Raw genomic sequence first — 13,216 nt, forward strand, 5'->3', positions numbered from 1 at the left:
GCTTCACTGTTACGGGATCCACAATCCAAGTGTGGTGTAAAGAAGATTTCCAGATCTCTGAAACTCTGAAAAAAGGGACCACCCATCTTGATCAGATAAGCATGGGCCAAGCCTGGCCTGAATCACATTGGCATTAGAAATTACACTGATGTTTGCAAAAAAAAAAAAAAAAAAAAGTTCCCTTTCACTCGTCCCATAACCACACTGTTCCTGGTAATAGATTTCAGCAGGTTGCTCTCATCCACGCTTGTTTATTATTGTTCCAAATGACAGAGTGCAGAGTCGCGGGGGGACATTGGAAACAATCATCGTCAAACTCGAATGGGCTGACTGTCACTCAACAGGCATGGTCTCTGGAAATGCCAGAGAAACAGCGAGAGAACATGGAGATTTATGGTGTCTTAAAAGCCACATTTGGAAGCCACAATCCATTCTGCAACCGTAGTACACTTTATTAACTGAAAACATGTTTATGAAAGGTCTGCGTTCGATGTGCTGGGATCGTTTTAGAGGACTGCACCGGTAGTTAGATTATTTACTGCAAGGGGTGGGCAAAAGGGTATCACTGCTCCATCTCCCTTGTGACATCATGCACCTCATAGCTCTCAACAGCAACGGTTCAATAGCGTTAGCATCCATATGTACATGATTACCCTACCCTTACAGCTGGCCCCTGTCCTCAATATGAAATACTGAGCTGCTAAAGAAATAAAAAGGCTTATTATTATTATTATTATTATTATTATTATTATTAATAATAATAATAATAATAATAATAATAATAATAATAATAATAATGGTCTGTTCAGCTGTGCTGGACTGAAACACAGGTAGACAGAGCTGCAACCTTGTATGCAATCTTATGCTGACTTTTTTGTTTAATTCTGGAGGTACTTACTATTTCATGACAATCTAGATATTAGCATGTGCATGTGTAAATGTACATATGTGTCCTGTTTGGTGTATCGATATAAAAACAAAACTGGAAAACAACGTATAACAAAAATACTTACCATACTATGGCCATGGGCAAACGTTGGATAGTTTGTGCTGTATATTCCGATCAAGTGCATAACTGCACAAATTGAAAAAACCTGATTGATTGTTTTGATAAGGAATAAAATGCAACCTTATATGCTGACTTTAGTAACAATTAAAGTTTTAAAATAGAATCACTCACCGCTATGAAGTAGATGAAGTCTCTTTAGCTAAGTACAGAAACATTATACAAAGCCCCCCCCCCACCACCCCCCACCTCCTTAAGTAGACCTGGTGGTTGAATTTCACTGCTGATTTAATAGAAATGAAACAGGATGGATTTGGGGATATTTCATTAATCTTCCTTTCCTTTCAGTGCAGAGGAAATTAAACCAAATGGAGTTCAAAACTTTGCTCCACAATTGTGCTCTGGGCTGCCAATGACTATTCTCTCTCTGGCAAGTTAAAACCAAATTAGTCTCACAAATTCCTCCCCTTGACTTACTCACTGTAGGAAATACGTATCCTACTGTAGAGGGCAGCTTCTACCCCTGCAGGTGCAAAGATCACCGAGGCTGTGCTTTATAATAATCCTCCTTTTTTACCCTACAAAATTCTGAATATTCAGATGTTTGTTTGTTTTTGTTTTTGTTTTTGCCTGATGGATTAATGTGGGTCGTTACTGGAGTCAATTTTTCATAAACATTTACTCAAAAATACCTGTTTTCCTCATGCATTTTTTTTTGTTTCATCCTAGCTCTGAATTTGCAACATTGAAGGATATTTGGAGCAATCATTCCTGATGAATCTTCAGGAGTGTTGAGGCATAGGCCAGTAAAGCAGTTGAGCTTGCACAGACTTAATTCAGATGTACTTAATGAGCAGCTTGAGCAAGCAGACTGTGGGTCTTCAATGGCTTCTGACTGACCAGAAGTCATTGAAGAGGGATGAGGCATGGTCATCATGGCCAACTGAATCCCTTCTTCCCCGAACACTTCAGACAGTTATGCAGGCTGCCCGCTACATTTGGCACTGGCCCAATCTGTATTTGATACTCTGGGGCGCGTCCCCACACTGGAACGTGCCTTTAACCGGATGGGTTACCCCATGTGCATTTTAGAAAAACGTATGAAAAGCTTGGTGAGCCTAATTCACTTATGCACAGTGTACATATCAGGGCCTCAGCCGTTCAGCATCCTTTTATCTCTGCCTGTTTTAGGTGTTTCCCATCTTAAGACTTAGGTCATCATCAGCGTTTTCCCTCTGTTCATTGCGTTATATTTCTGACATTCTTAACCACACCAAGTGATTGGTGAGCACATTTTGGCTGTATTTAAGTCATGCATGGTACAGTTCCATCTTGGAAAAAGCCAAGGCCCTCTTATTTGAAAAAAAAAAAAATGATGTATGCAGAACCTCTGTGGCTTTCTTCTCCATTGATACAACATAAACAGGTAAAACAAAAATGGTTATATCCAAAATTCCGTAGTTTTTATTTGATTATTGCTGATAAAATCAAGAGGATTGTAATGCCAATAACAACATGCTGGAAGCCATCTTAATTCAATAGCTTGTGGTTCAGGGGTTATGTAAAGGTTGCTAACATTTTTATACATAGTATGACTGCTTGAATAAAATGTTCCTTTCAGTTTAGGTATGGACTGACTATCAAGTAAACATGCTGGATTTCATCAACAGTAAAACAAAGAAGAGGGACCAATGTAAATGTAAGGAAATCTATAAATAAGTAAATACATTGAGCCAAGACCACATCAGTAATACTCCAGCATGACAAGGATGCAAATCTTATCTGATCATTTGGATTATCCTTAAACTTAAAACACAGCATTTTGCATGGATTCTCAAAAGCAGCCTCTCCCTTTTAAATGAATCCAAAGGAAAACAAACCGGGGAATATGACCTCCGCAGCTATAAGCTTCAGATATTCCTTTGTGCCAGGGGCGAAACGCTGACAGTTTAGGGGTACGGGGCGAATGTTAATATGTATTTCCAGGATTATTAAATTATGTGTACGATAAACCTTCCTCGGAATGTACAGTATTAGTGAAGGTTTAAAGCCGAATCCATCCCCTCCGCGCTCCAGTTACGCCTAATGAGGGTAATTATTACATGGCTTAACTGTAATACTGTATTGATTCTCAGGCTCCTGAATAGCCCTCTAGCTGGCAGGCAGCACCGCGCAGCTCAGACAAAGGGCATCTGAGCTGCTGTAAATACAGCCTGCCCAGGGTCCCGGAGCCAGCCCCTCTCCAGCCCGCGCGTGAGCACTCCCCTGGAGTTAATACACCAAACATATAAAGACCGGATTAGAAGCTGGCTTACACCACCATGGGGAAAATTGAATGTTTGGGTAGAAATATGCAGCTAATTCCATTCTGTCAACGGTGGATATTAAAGATTATTACTTGGCACATTCGGGTTATTTGTAAATCACAATGGCCGCACTGTTCGATTTCCCTTTAATTTCCACGGAGGCAAGTGGAACCAAGGTATCATCTGATATCAATGCCACATAATATCTCCATGTTTTCGTGAAGATTTATCCTCCTTTGTGTTAGGATAATATCTTAAGTATTGGCATACATCATTTTCTTTTTCAAAAAGTTAATCCTGAAGTCAGATTCCTTTGATACTGACATGCCATATTATTATTATTATTATTATTATTATTATTATTATTATTATTATTATGTAAATAATGATCTATTTACAGCGGTCTTATCAAATTCTAGCTATAGAGAATATTTATGTAAAGGTGAAACCCAAACAATTACCGTCCTTCCCCCATAAAGTTATTTACTTGGATTGGCATAACAATTAAATCTGTTCTTGTGCATCGGTTGTACTAACAGAGTATGCTCAGGTCTAAGCTATCGAAACTATTTCATACACAAGTCAGCCAATTACAGTTAAGGCATGTAAGCATATACACTAACACACACATTGAAAAAAAATTGAGGCTTTGTTAATTTACTGTGTGTTTTGAAGTGTAATGACATTGGTGCACTCAGGTTCACTTTTCAAAATTTTATTTAATATGTGCAATTGAATGAAAGACATTCATTTTTGGAAACAACATTTATCAAACAATAAAACATCCTGTACAATAATCCCCCCTTTTAACTTTTGTCTACAAACCATTGTTCATCATGTAAATGCTTACAAGATACTACTGCCAGTACCTAACTAACAAATTAATTAAGAGAAATCGTTTTAAAAACAATACACTTAAGTACTTGGGTCAACAAGAGACTAAGACAGAACAAAACAGAACCAAACTGACAAAAACTCATCATGGCTGGTCTTCAGCTGGGCACAGTCTTTGGCACCTGCGAAGGATTAATGAAGACCACCAGTAGCAGAGGGAGATAATCTCTTATATTGAGTTACTGAAGGGGTTGCCCAAGTCAGGCCAGGTGTTCTGCGTAATACTTCCCAGATTACAACAATATGTTTCTGTTTTAAGGTTCCTTCCCCTCCCTCGCTTGCAGGTCCAGTATGTTTCGCATTGTGCGCTGTTCAGAGGTTGTCCATGGCAGCCTGTCCAGGTGCCCATCTGATTGCGCTGTCCCTTGGAGGAATTCATCGAGGTCCCTCCATCTGCATAGTTTTCCCTACACGAGATTTAAGTAAATATGGTCTGTCTAACCTCATAACCTTTCAGTAAATTCATTATTCTGCACTTCCTAATTCAATCAATTATTCATATTTGCTGAAATCTACATTTATGCTACAGCTGCAAACTCTTGATTTTTTTTTTTTTTTTTGACATTCTTATTTTATAGTTAGGCTGGATTTTATTTTTATGCTAAATACTACTTGGAGAACATTGAAAAAACATTGAAAGACAGCTGGAGTTCATTTCCCCTGTATAATATGATAAGGAGGTGTTTGTTTTGAGCATATTTGTGTCCTTGTGGTACAAGTAATAAGTGTTTAACAATGTCTCAGGTGCATGAGAACACAATTGCTTAATTGGAGACGTCTTTTTAGATGACCTTTGATCTGGGCTCACTAGCCCCCTCCAATGGCAGACAAGCCAGATATGACACACCGTTGCTGTCCATGGTATTGGTAGAACTGTTGGTCAGTGAAACAATACACTCGCAAAAGTCTCACTTAACATGGTGACATGAAAAATGTCTATTTTCATTGTTTGGTATCATATGTAGCATTGTTATTGGCAAATAATAAACTGCACTTTTTTGTCATGCTATTTGTCATATCAGTGTTGGCAACACTGCGTATAAATATTAGGGAACATGCAGCATGTGTGTGCATATACACAATAAAATGTATAACTTGGACAAATGACACCTAAGACACGACACATTCTAACAGATGACATTAATGTAAATGTATAATTTTCTTAAGGGCTTATGTGCCAATCTGGATGTAAGAACTTTAATAAAGATGCCAAAATGCTTCGATCATATATATATATATATATATATATATATATATATAATTTCTGAATATTAAAGAAGCTGTGTTAAAATTCTAATATGCCCCTTTGGCGTCAGGGCAATTCATCTTTGAGATGTCTCCTCTGAATGTTTTGATATCATAATTTTAGGTTCCATTATGATTCTGCCATTTCATCTGCCACTGCTTTGCAATTCTTGTGATTTTAAAGTGTATTAAGTAGCACCTTTCCATAACCCTTGAAAGAGGGAGAAATGCATTTAATTCTGAAACATGTAAATGTGTCTCTGATTCATGACATGATGCATGGTCAGATAGCTGTGTCCTGTGTGCAATTCTGCCTCTCTGAAATAGCCACAAGACTAGCTGCTTTTAATCAGTAATTACTAGGATAGGTTGATGGATTCATACAATAATGAATGATTGATAACCTCTTGTATGGAGAGCAATTCCCTTGTGTCGCCTGACAGGCATTCTGGGTAAAATCTTAGAAAATTTGATGTTAGAAGTAAATGAAACCATTTAAGCAGAAAATGAGCAGAGTCCAAGCCCTCACCATTTTGAGTAACCTGAAATGTCCAGAACTTACACAAGATTCTCAGTATCCAAGATCTTTTTTTTTGCTTTGTTCTTGTTTTTCAGTCAAGGATCCTTTCACCCTGCTTTGTTCTTCTTGGAGAGAAACACTCAAAGACAAGTTTATGTTTCTGACCAGGTATTTAGTCGAGCATGAATTTAAATGCACACTGTGTCACTGTGGCCAGATTCTGTATGTGCCTTCTGCTACTTCCAAGTACACCTCAGTCTGAAAGCAAGTGCTCTCAGAACTCTTTCTGACATGAATCTCGACGTGACCAATTCCTGCAGACCAGAAGTGCGATGGAAGTCACTGCGTTGATTGAGATCATGTAGAATGAGGAACCTGAACATCTTTGTCCCGGCACTCCTACCAAATATAAGTTGTGCAGCTAAACAAATGGTTTTCTCTATTTTTAATGCATCACTCTGGGCAATATCAAAAAGTGTGGAGCAGTGCTTAAACTGCTCTGCCTGTTATCCCTAGGTAATGGTAACCTGACATTTCTTCAAGTGCATGAGAATACACAGCACTGTCGTAACTAGCAGCATTAGCACTGGGGGAGGTGCTGATTTCTGTTGTGCTCCTCAAGGGGCTACAGTCAAGGAGACTCAATGTGCAAACAGGTTTTATGCAGGCAGTTTGTGGTGTATTTCTGAATGTATTCCCGGCTAACACAAAATGTTCTCACAATGTTACTGGAATGTTTTGTCACCGTTATAACATTGCCACTATATTAAAGCGACATTGTGGTGATGTTTTGTGTTAGCTGGGTTGATATCTTTAAGGTATTGATATTACTTAACATTGTGTACTTCATTTCCTCAACAGATATAACCGCACTACAATATTCTGGCAGAGCAACAGTCATATTGTCCGTTACTCAATGTGTGTCTCAGCACGTACAATGAACTGAAATTAATTATTTCATATTTAAAATAATTTCTGAAGTATTCCTGAAGTAAACCGTAAAGTAACTCTGAGGGAAATGCATTGGCTAGCGGTTGGCAGCACAGAAAGATGCTCTTTTGTTGTACTCAGTTCTGTACTCCTATGTGGCCATTAATGTGGAAAATAGTCACTGGCCCGCAGGTGGGCAGGTCAAAGCGCCACACAACACATACCACAACTGCAGTGCTCCCTGCAATCCCAGCACTCCAATTCAAAATGGTGCAGTCACACAATGTGGACAAAAAGTCTGATAATAATAACAACAAGAACAACAATAATAATAATAATTATTGTTATTATTATTACTATTATTATTATTTACATTGCCCATCAATTACTTTTTTTTCAATTACAGTTATGTTTTTCATTATTTTAAAAAACTCAATTTGTTTGTTGTATTACTAGATAGTTTTTTTGTTGTGGTTTCGCAAATGAGAAAAGTAAAGATGCTTTTACTTTCCACATGTGATTTCGCTTTCTGTCAGTTTGGTTTTTAAGCCAATTATAACAATGGCCAGATTGTGTTAAACATTGAAATGCACTTATTTTACAATACATGCCATAAATGCTTAAATCTGCTCCCACTATCATATCCCTTAGTTAAGCAAATCACAAGATTTTATCTGTAATTATTATTCTATCACAATATTGTGTGATGCATATCGACAAAAACAGCCTCAGGGGACCTTCCGGGTTACTTAGTAAGCAGAGAAATTCACCACGAGTTATAGTTGAGCCTGATAACCTCGACATTTCAAGATGAAGTCTGGAATATATCCTTAGCTGGTTTTGATTTGGAGTCCACAGCGGTAGAACACAGCTTCTTTCTTCGGCCAAGGTACGGTTAGCATAAGTCCGCTTGGGCTCCTCTTATTGCCATTGTGCCTGTTCCGGCTGGCTGCTCACCACGAGCTTGCATCTTACCAGTCGTTACCAGCGTTATCAGCGATTGCTCCTAGCCAAAATAATCACTGGCTGACAGAGCATACTGGATACGTGCATACACTTCCAGTGCTTAGCTCTCTGTGGTGGGTATGCATCGTGTAGCAGTGGCTCCAGAGCACAGCACAATTTCTAATTCTAAAAATGTGATGATCTTAGGATAAATTATAATGTAAAAAATAGCATTTCCAAAATGGAATGTTGGTATGATGGAATGGAAAGGCTGTCTCCGCAATGACAGCTGATGTTAATGTGTTGTCTGGCTCCCGCGCTCGAAATGTGTGTTCAATCCACATTTGTAATAGGAGCTAGGAGTCAGGCAACAAATAATATACCCTTAAATCTATTTAATTCGCTTTTTCTGGTTTTAAACCAAGCACACTTTGAATGTCTGCACTTTACTATTCTGCAATTGGTCTTTAATTGAACCTACATTCAACAACAAAATTAAGTAAATATAGCCCCAAAATGCAATGGCATTCATACCACAAATATGCAATAATCACTTACCTAAGAAATGTATTACTTGCTCATATATGAGATAGTAAGCATTTGTCAAAATATACAGTAGTCACATACCTGATGAAAAAAGAAACTATATTATGTCAAAAGATAATGGTGGTGGTGGTGGTCTCACCTGTCTAAGTCATATATTGCTGTAACAGTCAAACACACTTGGTTCTTTTGTTTCACAAAGTTCACCAAAAAAAATAAAAATAAATAAAATTTATTTTTGAAGACACAATTGCTTTCTAAAAAGCCATGGTATTTTTATTTGGACATGGACTTTTGATTTAAATTTGGGAAAATTTTCAATTTGTGCCCATTTATGAAAAGTAAAAATATTACATTTTGAGCAGACCCCACAGCCTGAGTACAAACATGCACGCACACACACACACACACGCGCACACACACACAGGAAGCACGTTTATACCAAAAGTAATAAGTAATTCCGAATAGGTAAATTTCTCTTTGAGTGTCATATGCATGAAAAGGTCAAATAAAATCAAAAATATTCATCTCAAAGTTAAGAACTGAGCACCCTGGAGTTACACTGAATCTAGGCCACTGTCTCTCAAAAACGTCTTGTTGCGGCCATTCACATCACTTTATTCATTTTATTGGCAATTCAGTTATATAACACTTCCAAAAACATAACTGAATAAAATGTTCTCTGTGTAATTACTCCATCTGTAATATGGGAGGCAGACAGACAATGACACATACAATAGTTTGCCAAGAAACCACTTGACAAACAAACAAAAAAAAATGTCATTGTCCCATTACATAAGGGTAATTGTTTTTCTTTTTTTTGTTTTTTTTTTTAATGACACTTATTGTAGGGATGGTATTTTGTGTGGGGAAGTATATAATTGAGGGCCGATATTACATTTGTGGTCTGTACACGTCTCTGACTGGTAAGGATATCCTTGAACTGCTGAACTGTTCTCGCAAACACATGGATTTCATCGCTATCAAACAGGGCTTATGCGATTTAACAAAAGGCACACTGTAAAACAGGCACCCGGTATATGACAGCCTGACATGTACAATAAATACGAATTTCTCTGAGGCAGCACTCAAAAATGTTAGATTCAATTTTTAAAAGGTCTCTATCCCTGTCCCCTTTTCCATGTCCCTGCTGAAATACACAGGATATACACAGGCGGTCCGGTCTGGCACCGGGCGATACTGTGGGTCTGCCTTCGTCTGGCACCTCTCAAACAGAACTGACGTGCGCTCCGGGCCAGATCACGTCTATTAAAGGCATTAGACACTTGGGACAAAGAGACAGCTAGACAGGACGTCCTCTTGTCATTTTCACAAACTCTGACCAGAATGCTTTTGGGACAGATTGGCTTAACTGCGTTCCAACACTTACCAATCAGCGGCACCACACACTGCCCCTATTTGTATATTGAATTACTGTGGAAAGGTTTGCATTAATTCACTGGTTTAAAACTTAAGTTGTCTGAGGATGCATGTGGTATATGTGCTTATGCTTTGTTACTGCTGACAAAATGGAGAATGGGATTGGCTGGACGTGATGTACATATGTAGTTTTAATATAGTTTTTTTTTTTTCTGTGACCAATGAGCTTTTATGCAAGAGAAAATGATTCTCTCAGTGACAATTACAAAGTTCTCAAAAGATCACTTGTCCAGTAACACACACACATACACACAAATGCATGCACACACGGGTGCATGCACGCACACACACACACACACACACACATGGATATTCGTGTCTGTATATATACAAATTGATATGCATGTATGTTTTGGTACTGCTGTTTTGTAACTGCTGACACAATGGAATATGGGATTGTATAAATGTGATGTACATACATAGTTTAATATAGTTTTAAATTTTTTTTCTGTAACTATTGAGCTTTCATTCGAGAGAAAATGATTCTCACTGTGGCAATGACAAAGTTCTCAAAAGATCACTTATTCAATAACACACACACACGGGTGCATGTGTGCACACACACACATATACACACATACACACACACGGATATTTCTGTCCGTATATAAACAAATGGAAAATAAGGAAGAGGAAAACTATGTAAAATATGGCATTTACCCTTAAATGACATCCTCCCTTTTCTGGTACTGTTTATTCCAACTAGTATGTGGTTGCATTACAAAGTCTGTCTTTAGAGTGCTGTATTTAAACAGGTTTTACAGATCAGGCCCTTGGTATACACATAGCAGTATAAAGATGCCTCCCAGTGTGGTTTCTATTGTGGATGCCTGTCTAGGCCTGTCTGCCGAACGACCATTTACTGTCCATGATTGATGCCATCTATTCAGATTATAAGTGGCGCCTTCACACCTCTTTCGCGGCTTTTAATTCCAAATGGCCATCTCATTTTTGCAATCCTTTTTACTCTCTCCTTTTACTGCCACTTGGAAGTTGAAATGAAAAAAAAAATGCTAGGTGCCAGTTTTTTGAATTATGGTGTGACTGGAGAGCAAAGCCCAAAGTGCAAGTGCCTTTTCATAATGCATAAAAGGCTGAAATGTTTACATATCAAAAGGCTATAGGCCAATTTCTGTCAAAATTATACATGAAGTTAAGCAGTGCTAGCAATTTATTTAAACACTAGTCATTGTAGAAAAATTCAAGACCATATGCTCTTTTTGCATTTTTTTCCACAAATGTATTTGACCCATAACTTGGCAAGACATGCATACTACATAATTTGCTATTCAAAATTCAAATCCTCTTGACTTTGAAATAAACGGTCTTCATCAATAAAAAATCACATTAATTGGAACACAAGTTGTTATTGTTGATGGTAAGGAGACAATATATCAATTCCCAATTTAGCCTACTTAACGCAATCCTATAATTATTATAATGTGAACATCATCAGTGAAAGAAAATTAATTGATGTATTATGACAAAAATGATTTAAGAACGATTCTTAATTTAAAAGTGGAATTAAACGTATTGTTGCAGTCTCCGGGCAATTCAGTATGATATGAGGGTGGCAGGGGCTGACCCCTACCCGTTTGGATGCCATGAAAAATTCGTGTTATCACCATTATTAATACATTTGCACGAAGAACGGTCGTGCTTATAACTGAAGCACTGAACCGCTAATGTCCAATAATCAGATTAAAGCCTTGCTCTACCCAAATTAAAATCCTCAATCACATTTCGAATGTCGCTATAGTTGACTATGCAGCTTCATAGGACCGCACTCATTCATAAAATTCTGCATTTCTTCGCATCCTTTTATTGTCGTCACCAATGTATTCCATATTTTCTGTTCTTTCCCATAGTAATTTACAAAAAGAAAATTAAGTGTTCTTGATATTTGAAACGACACACGCAATGGCAAACGGTGCTGATATAGGTAATACATGAGAAAGTCGTGTTATTTATTTATTCACATTGTTTTTGCTTAATGTACAGGCTACCTACGTTAACTATCCTGAGTGCGTGTGTGGCGCTCGCGCGCACGCGTGCGCCTGAGTATACATTTAATAGCATTTAACAAATTGCTTACTAAAGCATCCCAGATAAGAAAAGCAAATTCTTTTTAAAAAAAATTCTTCTAACAATTAGGCCAAAAGCAACTATCTGAAAAATAATCCATCTAGATTATTATTAGGCCTATTATTTATTTTTATTTATTATTATTATTATTATTATTATTATTAATTTGTTTTTTTTTTTCATTTTAATTCAAGCTTAAAATGAAAAATCAGAAAGTCGCACACTCAGGTTCCTCCTTGCCGTGTTTAACAACCAACGTTTCGGCAAAAGATGGTTTCGTCAGGTTGACACATTATACATATTGTGTAATTAGATCATTTTAACAGTATGGTCGGTATATTCACAATTGGTTCGCCGTTCATAACTTTATATTTTAAGTCTCAGTTGCTAACAACTTACTAACACTAAAACGGTATCTTATAATGTCAAAGAATAAACGTGTCACCTAAATGTACCACAATACATGCCTCTAAACAATATTAGGCCTATAGCTTAACTGAAAATGTCATCAAGAAGCATTCTCACATTAGGCTACTGTCTTTCATTCGTAAATTTCATTTGTTCAGTCGAGTAATTGCAATACGCATTTCTTAGCATTCGAAATAGGAGCGTAAATGACTGTTATCTTATCAAAACCAGGATAACATGTTTCTTGAACACTGTCGTTAATGGAGGTGTTTAAAGTTAATACGTACAATTTCCTACCCACCGGGACGGCTTTGTTGATGGAGTAAATACACTAATCTCCTCATGTTTATCTCCCGTGGATAGTATGTGACAGTCGTGTCAGACCGCGTATTCTGCAAATAACATGTGACTCCAACAACTGGAAGATTGTTCAATCATAATACCATTAGGTCACACACGGTCCGTACAGAAATTGCATATAAACTCACTTGTTAAATGTTCAATTTGAATGACGGCGGCATCGATTCAGGGAAAATAATATTTTTGCGGCGTTCATCAGTACAATATCCGACTCGATTCAAGCTTTCTGTGAATACAATCAGAAACACCAAAATGTTTTATGGGTTGTTTGCTTATAGGCGCATAGAGCAGGAGGGCAACATTTCATCTAGGAATGGAACCTACAACCACCCGATTTAAAGTCTAGGTCCTAAATGCTTAAGGTCCTTAAGGTCCAGGCTGTACCCTGTAGTTTTTATTTTATTTTTTTATTTCCTTGACTATCGATTTATATATATATATATATATATATATATATATATATATATATTGTGTACTTACTGAATGCATACGGAATATTAAAGTGCATTTCCGTATAGTTTATGCATAGAAACT

General features: G+C 37.4%; 1 long non-coding RNA gene across 2 annotated transcripts in view; it reads left to right on the forward strand.

The window, feature by feature from the left end:
- The window catches only part of LOC118221299, a 28,279-nt gene extending 21,028 nt beyond the window's left edge, over nt 1-7,251 (forward strand). The window contains exons 2-4 of one of the 2 annotated variants that reach the window (XR_004764084.1): nt 4,491-4,637; nt 6,067-6,139; nt 6,833-7,251. This is a non-coding gene — a long non-coding RNA (uncharacterized LOC118221299). The remainder of the gene's footprint in view (nt 1-4,490; nt 4,638-6,066; nt 6,140-6,832) is intronic. The other variant, XR_004764086.1, reaches the window with a different exon arrangement.
- Nucleotides 7,252-13,216: the final 5,965 nt, after the last annotated feature.

Source organism: Anguilla anguilla, chromosome 1 (genome assembly GCF_013347855.1).
Source record: "Anguilla anguilla isolate fAngAng1 chromosome 1, fAngAng1.pri, whole genome shotgun sequence".
NCBI lineage: Eukaryota > Metazoa > Chordata > Actinopteri > Anguilliformes > Anguillidae > Anguilla > Anguilla anguilla.